Genomic DNA, 17,919 nt, shown 5'->3' with positions numbered 1-17,919 from the left:
GGGACCGTGAGATCATGACCTGAGCCGAAGTCGGACGCTCAATTGACTGAGCCACCCAGGCGCCCCGAATTATATGAACTTCCAATTCAATAAATTTTATTGAAAAAGGCAATACTCAAAGAAGAAAAGCCCCCATCATTTCCTAATATGTTACTACTAACTATGCTTTTTGACGTCACATGTGCTGTGTCTGTACGGTGTTTAACAAAGGTAGTACTATGCATTTCTTCCCATCTCTGTGTTTAGTGACAGCATGTTGGTAGCTCTGAATTGGCCATGGTGGGAGTATTTGCACCACAGATCCCAGCAAATGTTACAACTCTGTTTTGTTTTTGTTTTGAAGGAGTCCACTGTTGGACATTTATCAGTACACCATTATGCACAGTCCTAGAAAACAATAATTTGGAGATTGGATGCATGTACATTTGAGGTAAATAGGTAGGCATTTCAAAGCAATTTTCAGAGCCCTGCCAGAGATAAAACGCTTGGAGATGGTGCCCTCGTGCTTTATTTTTTTTTAATTTATTTTTTTCCTGGTGCTTTAAACCAACAAAGAATGCATTCTATAGATTGCTTTAAAAAAATTTTTTTTAACGTTTATTTATTTTTAAGAGAGAGAGAGAGAGACAGAGCACAAGCAGGGGAGGGGCAGAGAGAGAGGGAGACACAGAATGTGAAGCAGGCTCCAGGCTCTGAGCTGTCAGCACAGAGCCCGACACAGGGCTGGAACTGACAAACCGCGAGATCATGACCTGAGCCGAAGTCAGATGCTTAACTGACTGAGCCACCCAGGCTTCAATAGATCGCTTACTTTTTTCAGGAATGCAAAGTGTCTTTTGTTCAGCTCCTAGTACTTAAGAGTCTTCCTCAAACGATACTGTTTCTCTTCATGGTCACTATCATCATTAATAAACATCCACTGCTTACCTATTATGGGTTAGATTCTAAGTTTGACTAAGCAGTATTGAATATGGTCTTTATTCTCAAGGAACTTCGACTACACCGGAATATGTGCAGAAATGAAAGTAGTCTATTCCAAACATCCCGTACTTTGTCTTCACAGCACGTATCTTGATTTGTAGCTCTCTCTCTTTACAGTGCATATGCACAACATATACATATACACACAAACATAATGTGTACACATATATGCTTGTGTGAACCTTTATTTAATGCTAGACTATAAATTCCATTGCATCCCTTTTGGTCACAGCTGTGTCCCAGTATCTACAAAGTGCCTGGAAGATAGAAAGTGCTCAATGAATGTTTCCTGACTGCATAAGTGAATTAATTAAGTACAATGAGTAGTGTGGACAATAAGAGCTGTACGAGCTGACAGGAAGGAACAATTCCCAGCTGACTGGAATGGTTAGGAAAGCTTGAGGTGGTTCCAAGATTTGAATGACATCTTGAGGGCGGGGTAGGGCATAAACAAGGTACATGGCACGTTGAACACAAGGACTTGTATGGCCGGAATGGAAAGTTTCTTTCTTCTTGCTGGAGTTGGAGCAAACTCATTGGAGCTGGTGGGTTAGGGTCACCAGGGTTATATTCAATCAGATTGTAGTGTTCCTTGGACCCAGGGAAGGCAAACATAATTTCAGAAGCAAATGCAGATTAAGGTTGAGGGAGAAGCTCAAAGTTGAGAGAAAATAACAACATTTAACTAGTTTACTAACTGCCAGTCATGCCCTTCTATCCATTCTCCACCAAGAAACCAGAGCAATCTTTTAAAAGTAGAAATCAACCAATATCTCTCAGGAACTTAGGTGTAAAAATACCCAACAAGATGTTAGCATAGTGAATCTGGCACTATGCAAAAGATTTTTTTAATTAAGTTTTATTTTTATTTTAGAGACAGAGCCTGAGTTGGGAGGAGGAGCAGAGGGAGAGGGAGAGAGAGAATCTTAGGCAGACTCCACACCCAGCATGGAGCTCAATGTGGGGCTCAATCTCATGACCCTGGGATCATGACCTGAGAGAAAATCAAGAGTCTGATGCTCAACTGAGCCACCCAGGTGCCTCAATGTGCAACAAAATTATATACTACAACCAAAAAGGTTGTTTATTCCAGGTATGCAAGGCTGGTTTGTATTTGAAGATCAATCAATGCAACCCATCATATTAACAGGCTAAAGAAGAAAATCCACATGATCATATCAATAGATGCAGAAAAGGCATTTGACAAAAATTCAATACCCATTCATGAAAACTTTCAAGAAATAGAAATGGAAACTTCTCAACCTGATAAAGAGCACCTACAAAAGGAATCCTACAAGCAACATTATACTTAATGGTGAAAAACTAAATGCTTTCTCCCTGAGATTAGGAAAAAGGTAAGAATGCTCACTCTTACCACTTTCAGCATAGTACTAGAAATCCTCGCCAGCACAATAAGGCAGGAAAAAGAAAGAAAAGACATACAGATTGGAAAGAAAGAAATAAAATTGTCTTGATTTGCAGACAACATGATTGTCTATCATGTAGACAAACCCAAGGAATCAGTGGGGAGTGGGGAAAAAGCCCACAAAACCTCCAAAGGAAACAAAACAAATCTCAGAACAAATAAGTTCAGCACGGCATCAGATTACAAAATGAACACACATAAAATTCTATACACTAACAAGGAAGATGTGGAAATTGAAATTAAAACCACAATACTATTTACAACAGCCCCTCAGAAAATGAAATACTTATTTATATCTAAATATAAATCTAACAAAGCATGTACAGGATCTGTATGCTAAACGTGATGATGTAGATGAAAGAAATCAAAGAAGGTAAGTTTCCTTTATTATTCATTTACTGAAACTCAACATGGTGAAGATGTTAGTTCTCTTCCAGTTGATCTACAGGCTTAATGAAATTCCTGTCAAAAGCCTAGCAAGAGTTTTTATAGATTAGAGAAGCTTATTTTAAAATTTATTTGTCGGGGTCCCTGGGTGGCTCAGTCGGTTAAGCAGCCGACTTCGGCCCAGGTCACGATCTCGCGGTCCGTGAGTTCGAGCCCCGCGTCGGGCTCTGTGCCGACAGCTCAGAGCCTGGAGCCTGTTTCAGATTCTGTGTCTCCCTCTCTCTGACCCTCCCCCGTTCATGCTTTGTCTCTCTCTGTCTCAAAAATAAATAAATGCTAAAAAAAAAAAAAAAAAATTTAAAAATAAAATTTATTTGTCAAGGCAAAGGACCTAGAACAGCTAAAACGGTCTAGAAAGGAGGAGTAACTTGGGAAGAATCACTCCCAAGTTAAGTTTACTATATAGCTGCAGAAATCAGGACAGTATGGCACTGGCAGACAGACACACAGATCAATGGCATAGAATAGAGGACCCAGAATTAGACCTAGACATACGCCCAGCTGATTTTTTTCAAAGTTGCAAAAGCAATTCAATGAAGAAAGGATAGCTTTTGCAAAAAATGGTGCCAGTACAACTGGGCATACATAGGCAAAAAATAAATAGAATCAAATAAGGTAAGAAATAAAAATGTGACTTAATCTTCACAGAATTAGCTAAAACTAGGACCAAGATTTAAATGTAAACCTAAAACCACAAAGCTTTTAGGTAGAACATAGAAAATCTTCAAGATTTAGGATGAAGTAAAGATTCCTTAGATTTGACACCAATGGCACAATCCCAAAAAAAGGAAAAAATGATAAACTGGACGTCACCAAAATTAAATATTTTTGCGCTGTGAAGACTTTGTTTAAAAGACGAAAAGATAAGGCGCACCTGGGTGGCTCATTCGATTAAGGGTACAACTTTGGCTCAGGTCATGATCTCGCGGTTTATGGGTTTGAGCCCTGCGTCAGGCTCTGAGCTGACAGCTTGGAGCCTGGAGCCTGCTTCGGATTCTGTGTCTCCCTCTCTCTCTGCCCCTCCCCTGCTTGCACTCTGTCTCTCTCTTTATCTCTCGCTAAAAAATAAATATTAAAAAAAATTTTTTTAAAGATGAAAATATAAGCCACAGATCAGAGAAAATATTCATAAATCACCTATCTGGCAAAGGGCTTCTCTCTAGAATATACAAAGATCACTCAAAATTCAACAGTAAAGTTCAAGAAACAATGCAATCAGAAAATGGGCAAAAAAACATGTTGAGACACTATTGAAACACAAAGGACAAGCAATGACAGAAGAAGGTGTTCAATATCATTAGCCATTAGGTAAATGGAAGCTAAATCCACAAATAATAAACTCACATACCATACAATGCAGAAATTGCACCCTTGGGCATTTATTCCAGAGAAATGAAAACTTATGCTCATGTGGAAGCCTGCACACAAATGGTCGTATCATTCATAATAGCTAAAACCTGGAAAGAACCCAGATGTCCTCCAATGGGTAGTACACACCTACCATAGAACATTACTCCATAGTAAGGAGGAATGAACTCTTGACATGGGCAACAAGTTGGATGATCTCAAGGGAATTATACCCTGTGCAAGAAGCAATTTCAAAAGATTACATACTGTACGATTCCACTTATGTAATATTCTTGAAATGTTGTAATTATAGAGATGGAAAACAGATTAGTGATTGCCAGGGTTAGTGCTTGTGGGGAGAGCGTAGGCATGGCTACAAGAGGGCCACACGGTGGGTCAGCTCTGAATCTTCATTGGGGAGGTGGTTGTGCAAAGCTCCGTGGTACAACATTGCCTAGAACAATTGCCTATAGATACTCGCACATGCACACACACACACACACACACACACACACGAGCACATGTCTACTGGAGAAATCTGGATAAGCTCTGTGGATTGTAGCAATGTCCATTTCATGGTGCTGTTACCGTACTGTGGTTCCATAAATGCTAACATTGGGGAAGGGGGGGGTATAGGGTTCTCGAGACCTGTCTGTACATTTTTTGTGTAACTTCTTGTGGATCTATAATTATTTCAAAATGCAAAAGTAAAATACTTAAATCAGATCATGTCAGATTTCTTACTTAAAATTATTAGAAGGCTTACTATGCCAATTAAAAGAAAATCCAAGTTCCTTACCTTATGTCATCTGTTCCCTGCCTCTGTCTCTGACCCCATCTAACTTCATTTTATTTCAAAAAAGTTTTTTGAGTTTTTATTTATTTATTTGAGGGAGAAAGAACGAGTGGACGAGGGGATGAGTGGGGGAGGGACAGAGAGTGAGGGGCAGACAGAGGACCTGAAGTGGGCTCTGTGGTGACAGCAGAGAGTCCAATGCGGGGCTTGAACGCACGAACCATGAGATCATGACTTGAGCCGTTATCAAGAGTCGGATGCTCAACCAACTGAGCCACCCAGGCGCCGCTCCCCCCTCCCCCACTCTTTATCTTACCGATGAAGTCGAAGCCATGCAAGGGTTATGAGGTCAGGCAACCTTACCCCTCAGCTCCCGGTCAGCTTGGGACTGGGTTAGCCCATCCTTCTCCCACATCTGGAGCATAGGTGCATGCTAGATATTTTGTGGATGGAAGAGGGAAGAAGTAAAGGCTGTGATGAATTCCTGGATCATCTCTCTCATTGGGTTTGAGGAAAAGGCACAGAGGTAGGCCTGGGTAAGCGTACAGGACTTGGATAGAGAATCTGTATATGGAAGGTTAGAGACGTAGGGAGGAGGCAGCCAATGGGAAATCTCAAATGCTAAGCCAAGGCTCTGGGGAGCTGTTCAAGGTGAAGTTGGGGATGCTTGTACATTTTTTAACTCCACCTTCACCTGCTCGTTTACCTAGGTGCTGTTTTCATTATTTGGGGGAGGCGTGAATCATTGCTTCCTCTAGGACTAAGCTTATTGCCGTACTCAACGCAGATACAGTATTAGGCAATCCATCAGCCGTAATGGTGTGTGTGTGTTTACCACAACTCTCCTGTGTCAAAAATAATAAAGGCACACCTAACATGCCTACTCGTCAGCTACCATAAGGTGCCATAGCAGAGTCAGAGGAAAGGAACAAAGATTAGGTGGAATGTGGGCTATGCAAAAGTCGGAGGCATAGACTACACTCCAACTCCAGCGAAAAGAAGACCTTAAGAAAGACGAAGTGACGTCTCTCTTCTGAGCCACCACCACCAGCGTGGCCACCAAAGGACCATACTGGCCCACTATTACTCAACAAATACTCTCTTTTGATGGTTTCTCCATTTTTTCTCCGGGGGTACAAGAAAGAGAGAGACAGACAGACAGACAGACCTGGGGGGGTACAGGAGTGAGAGCCTGCTGTATAGGAAAACCAGATACACTGCTTTGGAATTATTCCAGGACTCTGAAGAGCTGTCACAGGTCACTAACAGCTGAGTATCACTAGCTACCTTTTCTCCTTCCTTTCCTCCTCTCCTTTCTTTTTTTTTTTTTTTTTTTTTTTTTTTTTTAATTTTTTTTTTTTTTTTAACGTTTATTTATTTTTGAGACAGAGAGAGACAGAGCATGAACGGGGGAGGGGCAGAGAGAGAGGGAGACACAGAATCGGAAGCAGGCTCCAGGCTCTGAGCCTTCAGCCCAGAGCCCGATGCGGGGCTCGAACTCACGGACCGCGAGATCGTGACCTGGCTGAAGTCGGACGCTTAACCGACTGCGCCACCCAGGCGCCCCTCCTCCTCTCCTTTCAAAGCCCCGGAGCAGCATGAAGGGAGGACACAGGTTTTTTACTTACTTCAGAATTTTACATACTGCCTGTTTATAGAAGCCAACTCACTGAAAATTAACAGACCTTTCCTTGTTAATCAGTGTTGCTCGGTGTTGCAGGGGGAAAAAAAAACCATCTAAGTCAACCGACCTTCGGAAATGTCTTTTGGTCGGAAATTTAGCCACGTTGGTGAGAAACACGAGCCGCGCCCACCAGGAAGTGTTTCTGAGGCAGGTTGGGGGAGTTTGCTTTCAAAAGTCAGGAAGGTGCTGGGGCGCCTGGGTGGCGCAGTCGGTTAAGCGTCCGACTTCAGCCAGGTCGCGATCTCGCGGTCCGTGAGTTCGAGCCCCGCGTCGGGCTCTGGGCCGATGGCTCGGAGCCTGGAGCCTGTTTCCGATTCTGTGTCTCCCTCTCTCTCTGCCCCTCCCCCGTTCATGCTCTGTCTCTCTCTGTCCCGAAAATAAATAAAAAACGTTGAAAAAAAAATTAAAAAAAAAAAAAAGTCAGGAAGGTGCAAAAATGCGAGTTGAGTCCCTGCCTGACAGGTGCTTATACTTTGCCCATGACTTTACGGTTGTGTGACCCCTGTTGTCATTTGATTTTTCAACCGTCTAGCCCCTGCTCCCCTAATGAAAAGGGACAGGGGCAGGTGTGTCAGTCAGGGTCCTGTGGCAGGAAGCAGAAGTACACCTGGATGGAATTTGGAAGAGCACTGGACAAAGGGATGATTTCATAGAGGCAAGGGCAGGAAGGGGAACTGCCAGGACTGCGGGGGCGACCGGGACTAGCTGCGGTGGGCAGTCTCCGCCACCACTTAGGCCTCTCGGGACCTGGAGTCATGAAGGAGGGACTTCCCGGGGTTGGGGGCTGAGGTCCTGGAGGGGTGCAGCCATTACTGGCACGTGGAGGGATGGGTCTAGCTCTCCATCTCCCACCAGCGCCAGACCCAACTGGAACTCAGAGAACATCGGAGCCCAGGTTTGTGGCCCACAGCATCAGCTGCTTGGGACAAGCGCAGGAAGGAGGGGAGTGTGGTGGAGGGTGGGGGGGGGGGGGTGGCAAAGAGAGCGAAGTTTCCCAATTCATGTCGGTGGGTTTGGTATTCCCGGTGAAGAGAAATGCGACGCAGCAGATTCCCTCCGGATAGGACCACCCAGGAGAGGAGGTGAAAGTGGATGAGAAATTTCGTGGTGGTTTCTTTTTCTCGAAACAAGCGACGAAATCGCCCAGACCTGGACTCTGCAGGGAACAAGTGAAGCAGAGGGAGGAGATTGGGCGCTTGAAGCTCGTCTCCAGAGGCCACGGGCGGCCTGGCTTTGAAGCAGTTGTGCTATGTTGGGGGTGATTTCTGGCCTGTTCCTGCCAAAAATGTGCTCCGTTTTGCAAGGAATTCAGGCAAAGGTTGATTTAAGAGGTCTGGGCTCTCTGAGAACTCGTCTTGGCCGAAGAGGAGCTAACTCAGGTCGCAAGGCCACACTCAAAGGTACACCTTTCCTCCAATCTTCTCTCCCGACATTCAGAGCCTCGTCTTTTGCCCTTTCCATTCAAAAGTCTCAAAGGCACCTCGAAGTCCATTTACTTAAAACCAACCTCATGGTGTCTCTCTCAAAACCAACCCTTCTACACTGCCTCTTTTGGTGAATAACTTCACTGACTCTCCAGCGGTGTGGTGTCCTTCTTAACACCTTCTCTCCCATCTCCTCAAACGCCGAGTCCTGTTGATTTTACATCTCTCTCAGTCTGATCCTATCTCTTGACTCTAAGCTACCATCACCTCCCCCTTGAACTCTGGCCACCACCTGCTAATTTGCTTGCAAATACTCCCCTCTAGTCTCTTCTCCAATTCGTTTTCCACAGGGCAGCGACGGCCATCTTTTCAAAGGACATATGGCCACGTGTCTCTCCTCTGCTTAAAATCATCCCATGCCTGCTTGTTGCCCTGAGCAGACTCCTTCACAAGGTTTGTAGGCCCCAAGTGACCTCACTCCACCCCACAGTTCAGCCCAACCCTTCTCATTTTTCCCCTTGCCAGGCACATTGGCCTTCTTTTAGTTTCTAGTCCTGGGCTTCTCTTTCGGGACCTGTGAAGGCCAATCCTTTGCCTAGAATTTTCCCTCCCCTCTTCCCACCAGATGAACTTAACCGACTTTTAGACCTCAGCTCAAATGTTACTTCCTCAGGGAGTATTCCTTGAATTCTAGACTAGAAAAGGCCCCTCGGTGAAATGCTATTCTAACAGCCTATCCTTTTCTTAGTTATTGTGTTTGTAGTTACATGCCTGTGCGATTATTTGATGAACATCGGTCTCCCTCCTGCCCTGTGATGTTCATGGTATCTGAGTCCATTTCTGATTTCCTCCCCGTAGGATCCTTAGTGCTTTGTGTAGAGTCAGGCATGTGGAGGTACTCACTGAATCTTTTTCAGAAGAAAGGAAGCTTCTAAAGAGACTTTGTAACCTGGAAGGGCCCAGAGGGAAAGTGACTGAGGGTAGGTAGGTTATGACATTTGGAATGACTCGGGAAATATACAAACAATTTGGTGGGTAGGCCATGACAGTGGTGACCCCCGGGGAGGAAAGTACGGACCTGTCCCGCTCTGGTGGTGGGTGTGGGGGAGGCATCCGAGATGGAGCACAAGTCAGGGACAGAACACATCTTCTGTGCCTCTGTAAGCCTGCACCCATGTGAGAGAAAGCACCCTAAACTGTGTCAGGGGCCTGCTTTTGAGGCCTGGATTTGATGCGAACTAGTTGTGTGTTTTTCCCTCTCATTCTCTTTTTTTTTTTTTAAACACTTTTTTTTTTTCCAATGTTTATTTTTGAGAGAGCGTGCGTGCACGCCTGAGCGAGTGGGGGAAGGGCAGAGAGAGAGACACACACACAGAATCTGAAGCAGGCTCCAGGCTCTGAGCTGTCAGCACAGAGCCCAACACGGGGCTCAAACTCACGAACTGCGGGATCATGGCCTGGGCTGAAGTCGGACCCTTAACTGACAAAGCCACCCAGGCACTCCTGTCCTCTCGTTCTTAATTGCATCTGTAGAAAACAGGGTTGGGTTGTTCAGGCACTCAGGGTTCTTAGTTGTAAAGAACAAATATTGCCTCTGGGCAATTTAAACAGAAAAGGAACTGATTGAAAGGACATTGGTCCGCTCACAGGCTTACCGCTCACAGGATTACCAGGAAGCCTGAAGAACCAGACCCTGAGAACTGGCAAGAACAAGGAAGATTATACAGGCCAAACCAGGACCAGAATCTCAGTGAGGGACCAGGCTCCATAAAGCCACTGCAGCCCATGTGCCACCAAGTGCTTAGTATCATGCCACTCCTCTCAGCAGTGGGCACTGGACCATTGGCACCATTGGCCACACTGCCCTTGGGAACTAGATGTCGCTGCCTTTGCTGTTACCCTTGGAAAGAATTCTTCGCCCTCCCTCCTTCTTTGAGTCATTACCTTTTGACTCCAAAGCCTGAGCAGGTGAATCTGACACCCTGAGTTTGGTCATATGTTAGAGCCCCAGCTCCAGTAGCTCTGGGGCCACTAGAAGACAGCTTCCTAGAGAGGGAGGCAAGTTCTGTTGATCACCAACCCTCCTCAGACGGGGGTTCCCCACCGTAGGAATCAGAGGGTTCAGACTGGGGGCAGCCAATCCACATCAAATATCCAGTCTTAGGTGGTCTCTAAGGTCCCTTTCATGCTAACAATCCCAGCAAAATGAGAAAGGATAAGGCCATCACCCCGCCCCCCACCCTTCCCATTAACCTGAGCAGCCTATGAAAGCTATGGAAAACTTTGCCAAATCATTGCTTTGCCACAGAAAACTTTGTTCTGCTTTATGAAAAGCCCTTAGTTCTAGATACTTTGGAGACGTACTCTGAGTGTCCTTGCGTTATGTGTTTATTTGAGCCACTGAAGCCAGCCTGTTTTTCCTGGCCTCCCAGCCCTAAAAATAGGGCATTATTAAATAGCCTAATAACCTGGTCAGTGCTCTCAGAGGGCGGCAGGACTGTGTTGCTTCATATTTTTAGCGGGCAGATGCTCTTTCTATTGGAGTATCTATTTTTAAACTCCCCAAATGTCAATTCCCTTTCAACTGTCGATCCCATTCTCAAAGACCTGCCGGTTTGTTTCCCGTTTGTTTTTATGACAGAATTTACCGTGCAATGCAAAAGACACACTGTTAACGTTTTTTTTGGGGGTTGGGGGGAGTGGATAGAATTAACCTTTTTTTTTTTCTTGCCCATACTTCCTTCTTTTTATGTAGCTGAGAGCTAGGAGAATCAACGAAGAAGGAATTCTGGAAGTAAAGGGTCCAGGATCTTGGAGTGATTTATGAACCTTCTTTTAATGCCGTTTCCACCCTATCTGCTTCCTTAGGCAAGTCGCTTGCATTTAAAATAGCCAGGCTGTGGGAGCAGAGAAAGTGTTATAAAATCATTCAGTGTGAATAGCTGATTCCGGCTTAATTTGTTACTACTCCAAGGTAACATAGAGGTGTGAATATAAAGTAATGTGACTGAGGCTTTAAAAACCTCCAGTGATCTTACACTTCCAAATGACTGCAGAACTCCTCAAAGAACCTCCTTTGGGAGGGAGGCACTGTCTGACATCATCGTTTCGCTCAAAGCGATTTTTGGAGTACTCTTTTCTGAACTGCCTTCCCAGGTGCGGCTCAGGCTCTGGGATGTCCTCAGTGACGGCAGCCCAATGTGCTCGGGGAGGGTGGGGGGCCACCACAGGAAAAGATGCTGTCCTGTCCTGGTGGCTACAGGGGGTTGTTGGGTGGGGAGGCATGAGCGTGGTCATGTGGAGCGGGTGTGAGCTCTGGGGTAAGAGGATGTGGGTTCCAATCCACTCTCTACCCTTCAGGAGCTTCGTCAAGCTGCTTGACATCTTAGAATTTCAACCGCTTGGAGTGGAAAATGAGGGACATCCCACCTCCCTTGCGGGGTGGTTGTGAATAAACGTGTTCGCATGTGCGGGGCTCCAGCACCTGGTAAAAATCCAAAAAGCATTAATAGCCTTTTCTATGCCACAGTTTTTCTAACACGCTTGGTCCCAGCCAAATGGGGCTGCTTTGCTCTTCCACGTTCAAGGCCTCTGGGTCTCTATCGATGTTCTTTCCCGTCCTATCCTCCACCTCTAGGCCTCCTTCCCCCATACACGCTCCGTAGGTCCAGATCCCATGTCTCCTTTAATTTTTTTTTTTTTCAACGGTTTTTATGTATTTTTGGGACAGAGAGAGACAGAGCATGAACGGGGAGGGGCAGAGAGAGAGGGAGACACAGAATCGGAAACAGGCTCCAGGCTCTGAGCCATCAGCCCAGAGCCTGACGCGGGGCTCGAACTCACAGACCGCGAGATCGTGACCTGGCTGAAGTCGGACGCTTAACCGACTGCGCCACCCAGGCGCCCCCCCATGTCTCCTTTAACGTCTGCTTTGAATAAAAGGAATACTGGTGAACAGAGAGGTTGAGCACTTTGCCCGAAGTCTCACAACTTTTTTTTATTATTAAAAAAAATGTTTTAATCTTTATTTATTTTTGAGAGACAGAGACAGAGAGAGGGAGAGAGAGAGAGAGATTGAGAGCAGGAGTGGGGGAGGAGCAGAGAGACAGGGAGACACAGAATCCAAAGCAGGCTCCGGGCTCCGAGCTGTCAGCACAGAGCCTGACGCGGGGCTCGAACTCATGAGCCGTGCGATCATGACCTGAGCCGAAGTCCGACTGCTTAACTGACTGAACCACCCAGGCACCCCGCCGTTTTTTTCTTAAAAAAAAAAAAACAAACAACAACAAAAAAAACTTTCCTAATGAAACATTACCTTTCCACATGACATTGTGATCATCTGGCAACTAGTCTCATTGCCCTGCTACACTGAGTGAGTGCTCAGCGAGGGTTATTCTGTTTCCATAGTGTTCTTCTTAGCATTTTGCATGATCTTTGTAGGTCCTCAAGAATATCCGTTCAGTGAATTGTTTAAAAACGCAACTCTGGTCATGTGTCTCCCTTGCTTAAAACGTTCCATTTACTTCAGGGTCAAAACCAGATTCCCCAGCAGAGCCAGAGGGTGCGAAGTGATGAGTCTCCATGCCATCGCCTCGGCCGGCACAACCCTCCCCCCTAGCTCACTGCTCCCAGCTGCATACGGCTTTCAGCCCACTCTTCTATCCACCTTACTGCCTCAGGGCTTTCCCTTCCTTTCTTGCTCCCCGGAAGACTGCGCCCTCTTTCCCCACCTTGACCAGGTCTCTGGTCACGTCTACTCTCACGACCTATGCTTGTTATGTCACCACTGGGTACCCGGAGGAAGCATCCCCTGCTCGGGGATAGATGTGTCACGTCCTGGCCAGGCCTGCCCCTCCCCGTGAGAGGGGACCCCCCCCCTGGTGGCCCTGGCTCTGCCCTCACTCTCTTGCTGGGACAGTAGGGCTGGGTGACACTTGGGGATTGGGGTCTGACCTCTGCAGGGGCCTCTGGGGGCAACGAAGCCTGCTTGTCCAGTCCAGCTTGGCCTGTCACAGAGGAGGCACGCTCTGACTTCATGCCACAGATTGATCCTGGCGGTGGTGTTTTCTGAAGGGAATTGTACCCTTCATCTCCCCTTGGTTCATACATTCTGACTGCCAGCAGGCCTGGCACAAAGCCATCTTGGCAAAGAGGAATTTTTATAGCCTGATTGGTTTAATTTTGTTTTCTTCCCAAATTCCTATCCCCAGGCAGAAATACTCTCCAAACAGCTTTTGTACCGTGGGGGATAGGATGAGGGAGCCATGCAGGGAAGGAAAGAGGACGGGGCAAGGACATCTAGACTGGAAGTAGGTTAGTCTCTCATTTAGTAATAATGTGTTAATTTTATAATACTCGGAAATATTTGCTAAGAACTAATAAGTTCCCGGGTACCGTACTAGGAATTTGCACATGTATATTAGCTCATTTAGTTTTCCTAATTCTAACCCTTTGAGTTAGATTCTATTATTATTCTCACCTTATGGATTAGAAAGTTAAGGAGGTCAAGGTGAATAAGTAGCAGAGGTGGGCTTATAACTGAAGGTAGGGGAGCCCTTCCTGAAATGTTGGCCTTGGGGTTAAGAATCTCAAATGAAGTCATGGTTTCCAGTGCAGGCACCCAGCAAAGAATGATCATCAAAAGAGCAGATTCTGGAGAGATCCACACATACCCAGGACATCCCCCGGGTGTCTGTCCACTGGCCGTGATTGCTTTTGAGATGCTGATTCCAGTTCACTGGGAAGCAGTCCGATGTCAAAGAGAGAACGTGAGCTTTGGAGTCCCACAGACCTGGGTTTGAAAGTGAACTCAGCCTCTTCCGTCCGTACAGCCCAGGGCACAACACCATTGTGACTCAGTGTTCTCATCTTTAAAATGGTCATTGTGATTCGTAACTTGCACGCCTGTGAGGATTAAGTCCGAAAAAACAATCAAGCTCCTTGCACTGGGCCTGGCATGTAGAGAGTGAGTAATAAATGGTAGCTATTAATATGACACTAATGTGAAGCCCTAAGTATTTTTATTATCATTGTCCTCCTCTTCCTCCTCCTCCTCCTCCCATATTTTGTGACGAGCTGATAAATTCCACCATTAATATTTGCACTAAGGTGTGCTGTCTCTGGAATACCTGACTAAAAAGAAAATACCGTAAAGGGAAAACCCGTTGAACTGCGATCAAGCTAAACGATTTAAGTCTTAATTAGTAATTAAGCTCTTTCCTGTGCAAGCTGGAAAGTAAGAGAGTAACTTGGGAAAAAAAGGAAAAATAAAAAGCCTTAAGTTAGTAATGCCAACAATGCCTGCCTCCATTTAGTTAGGGTCTATTACGAGTTTGATGCCTTTTATTTTATTGTTAATCCTTGATGATAATACCAGTCCCCTGTGGGGATGGTATTATTACCATTTGACTTATGAGGCTTAGGATGAGATTAAGCAACGTGTATGAAGCCGCCTGAGAGTCAGCGGTGGGTAGAAGATTCAAACACACACCTATCCATGGCATCCACGCTTTTCCCCCTTATGCCTGTCTTCTTTAGGACTGGTGTTCCCATTTTGGGGAAAGTGTCTTTTATTTAGTATAAAAATTTTTTTTATGTTTATTTATTTTTGAGAGGGGAGGAGGGGCAAAGAGAGAGGGAGACACAGAATCCGAAGCAGGCTCCAGGCTCTGAGCTGTCAGCACAGCACGAACCGGGAGATCATGACCTGAGCAGAAGTCGGATGCTTCACCGACTGAGCCACCCAGGCGCCCCTTGGACAGAGCAGTTTAAATGTATTCAATGATAGAGAGGGAAAGGATACATAGAGAACCAAGTGTTTTAAAAAACGAGGTAGTTTTTTTTTTTTAAACTATCTAGATTTAAGTGGTGAAACTAAACACAAACAGAAAGTGATTAGTATCTTGAGAGGGATTTATTTATGACAATGTTTCCTCATCTGGAATTTGAAGATTCTTCGAGATGTGTCAAGGTAACGAGAGAGGGGCTCTAGATTTTTGCTGTATTTGACAAAACATAATGGAAATCTCACAGTTTGGTTTCATCATCTTGGCGATAGCTAAGGGCACTAGAGTCTGAGTTCTGTTATCAGATCACTGGAATTTGGATCTCAGCTTTGTTATCTGCTTGCTAAGTGATGCTGGCACGTTAATCTGTTTCCTTGTCTGTAAAACAGGGTCAATAATAATGCCTACCTCCATGAGTGACTGCGTGGCACAGGGTGAGTTTTCTGTAAACTGTTCTTTTTCTGTTTTTTTTTTTTTTAAGGTTTTATTTTTAAGCAATCTCTACACCCAACATGGGGCTTGAACCCACAACCCTGAGATCAAGAGCCCCACACTCCATCCATGGAGCCAGCCAGGCGCCCCTTAGTAAATGATTCTTAAACTATAAAGCTTCTTTCCTTTGATCTGGAATTATATCAATTCAGCATTAATTTTGTTACCTCAAGCAAATCAGAAGACTCATTTGCCAATTGTTCCAAGTACCTTGGAGTGTCTGTCTCAGTAGATCCTTACAGCAACCCTAGGCAGCGGGAGTTATTATTTCCCTTTTGCATTTGAGGAAACAGAGGCAGAGAGACGATGAGAAACTGGTTCAAGGTCAAAGGCTAAACAACCAGTAAGTGGAGGGGCCGGGGCAAATATCTCCAGCCAAAGACATTCTTTGAGACCTATCTCACAGTGGCAAAACATCAGCAACACCCTAGACTGGAGGCAAACAGGTAGGTAAATTAGGATACCCCCCTAAAACGGAATGAGTATGCTCAGGTTGTCCCTTGCCCCCATCCTCTGCAGAGACTCTCGCCACTGTGAGGTCAGAGGGACACCAACGTGACAGCAAAGATGAGGGGGTGTGTTGAAGACACTGGTATGGAAGGCACTGTGACAGGTCAGGGAATAGAAGAGAGAAAACGGGAAAACAAACGTTTAAAGACCTATTCTTATCGTATGCATCTCCTTCCTGGGTGTTGGAAAACACAAGGGGCTGGTGTTCTCCAGCAAGCACTTCCTGGTGGCGGAGCTCAGCTTCTTCGGCAGTGGAGGCTCTTTGCAGCAGGGCCAGGGGAATGGTTTTACCTGTACTGACACGGCATTGTCGCAACGTCAAGGGCTGACGCTGCCGGCCAGAGGGTCCTCGACACCACCTGCACTGGAAGGGCCAGGCTGAATAGGCAGGTACGGAGAAATTCCCAGGTGCCAGTGCCGGAACCCCATTCGAGCAGGGATATGCCACAGCCCTGGGCTTTCTGGAGCTTCTGGCTTAGTGCAAGATGCAGACACAGACCCACGCGGTTTTGCCATAGGGCAGTCAGTGGCCTGGTGGTGGTCTATGTGGCAGGGTGCACAGGCAGAGAGGAGCTCTGCTTCGCTTGGCAGCGAATAAGGCTTCCTAGAGGAAATAGCAGCTGAACCAAGTCTCGGGAAAAGAGAGAAGCGGGAAGATGTTCCAGAAGGAGGGGCTTGTATGGGCAAAGATAGAAAGGCAAGAAAGAGCCTTATGCTCTCAGGGGAAATAGAAGCACCTCACTGTCACCAGAGAAGCGAGTCAGAGGTGGGGAGTGGATGCCGCTGGGGCTGAGGAGGAGATTGGGACCAGGTCCGGGCCACTGTGGCCTCTTCAGGCATCTGGGCCACTGGCTCTTGACTGCAGGGTTTAAAGCAAGGGGCATTTTGTTGCTTGGCTTGCATTTAGGATGGGAGAGACTTGAGCGAGTCTGCGGGCTTATTGGTGGAGGTGAGACGGCAAGGTTGGATACCGGAGAGAGGAGGGTCTGCGTTAAGGGGCTGGGCCCTTAGGGAGCAGGAGGCATTGTGGTAGCAGTGGAAGGGGCAGAGGGAAGATGGGGATCTGGGTGCAGAGGTCAATTCTCCTGCAGCAGGACGGAAGGCTCAGGGGGCACATGCACGGTCATGTCTCTTCTCGAAGAAGCTGTTCAGAGTGTATGTGTTTTAAGGGGTGGGCAATAATGGAACGAGACGGAGAGCAAACCACCCCAGTAGCTAAGGCTGTCAGAGGCGAGGGTCAGCTGATAGGGAAGCCAGGAACCCGTCTGCCAGTGCCATTTTCTCCAGCAGCACCTGGGGAGCTGGGAGCAGGAGCTGAGAAGAGCAACCGAGAAAGATGAGGCAGGAGTGCAAGGTTGATGAGGAGGTGGAGGAGGGCTGCTTTCAGGCAAACCAACCACGGGCTGAGCTTGAGCAGCAAGGAAGGGACAGGAGATAAAAAGGGGGCTCGAAGGCGAAGCAATTATAGCTAGGCCCGTAGTTTCGCCCTGTGCTGGCATGGCCTGCTGTTTGTTGGCTGTACAACCTTGCTGCTTGGCCTTGAATGAGTAATTTCACCTTTCTGGGCCTTGGCTTCCCTATCCGTAAGATTATATACTCAGTATGGGGTTCTCCAGCTCCAGCCATGTATGGTTGTGCAAACCAGCATGTTCCAACCTCTTGGGCCTCCGGGTGAGTCATTTTCTGTACCTTCTACTGGAGCTGCCGAGCCAGTGTGAATCATTTTCTGCCCAGAAGGAGCCAACCCTGGAGTTGGGAACATGATGTGAGATCTCAGTTCATCAGGGCCTGGGCCAAGCTCTAGCTGCCATTGGCCAAAAGTTCATACTCAGGTTAGTTTGCCTCAGGGGTCTCAGTAAACGTTAACTACATACCAGCTGACCTCGGACAAGCCACTGAACAATTCACCACTTGGTTTACTCAACCATAAAGGAGTAGTTGTACGCTCAGGGTGGCCACGAAGAAGCGTGTCTCAGAATGGCTGGGGAACAAAGGTACAAATAGAAATGAGTATTCCTGGAAAGGCC

The 17,919-nt window shown here is 46.4% G+C and overlaps 3 long non-coding RNA genes across 3 annotated transcripts in view; all 3 read left to right on the top strand.

Annotated features, from left to right (window-relative positions):
* Positions 1 to 17,919, top strand: part of LOC131504689 (uncharacterized) — a 53,901-nt gene that overhangs the window by 15,922 nt on the left and 20,060 nt on the right. The window lies entirely within an intron of this gene.
* LOC131504691 (uncharacterized) lies at positions 1,948 to 4,927 on the top strand. Its single transcript, XR_009258123.1, has 2 exons — positions 1,948 to 2,934; positions 3,177 to 4,927. It is a non-coding gene; the product is annotated as an uncharacterized LOC131504691 (long non-coding RNA).
* Positions 7,186 to 14,100, top strand: LOC131504690 (uncharacterized). Its single transcript, XR_009258122.1, has 3 exons — positions 7,186 to 7,576; positions 13,316 to 13,418; positions 13,722 to 14,100. It is a non-coding gene; the product is annotated as an uncharacterized LOC131504690 (long non-coding RNA).

Source organism: Neofelis nebulosa, chromosome 2 (assembly GCF_028018385.1).
Source record: "Neofelis nebulosa isolate mNeoNeb1 chromosome 2, mNeoNeb1.pri, whole genome shotgun sequence".
Classification (NCBI taxonomy): Eukaryota; Metazoa; Chordata; class Mammalia; order Carnivora; family Felidae; genus Neofelis; species Neofelis nebulosa.
This window is presented reverse-complemented; position numbering and strand designations above follow the sequence as displayed.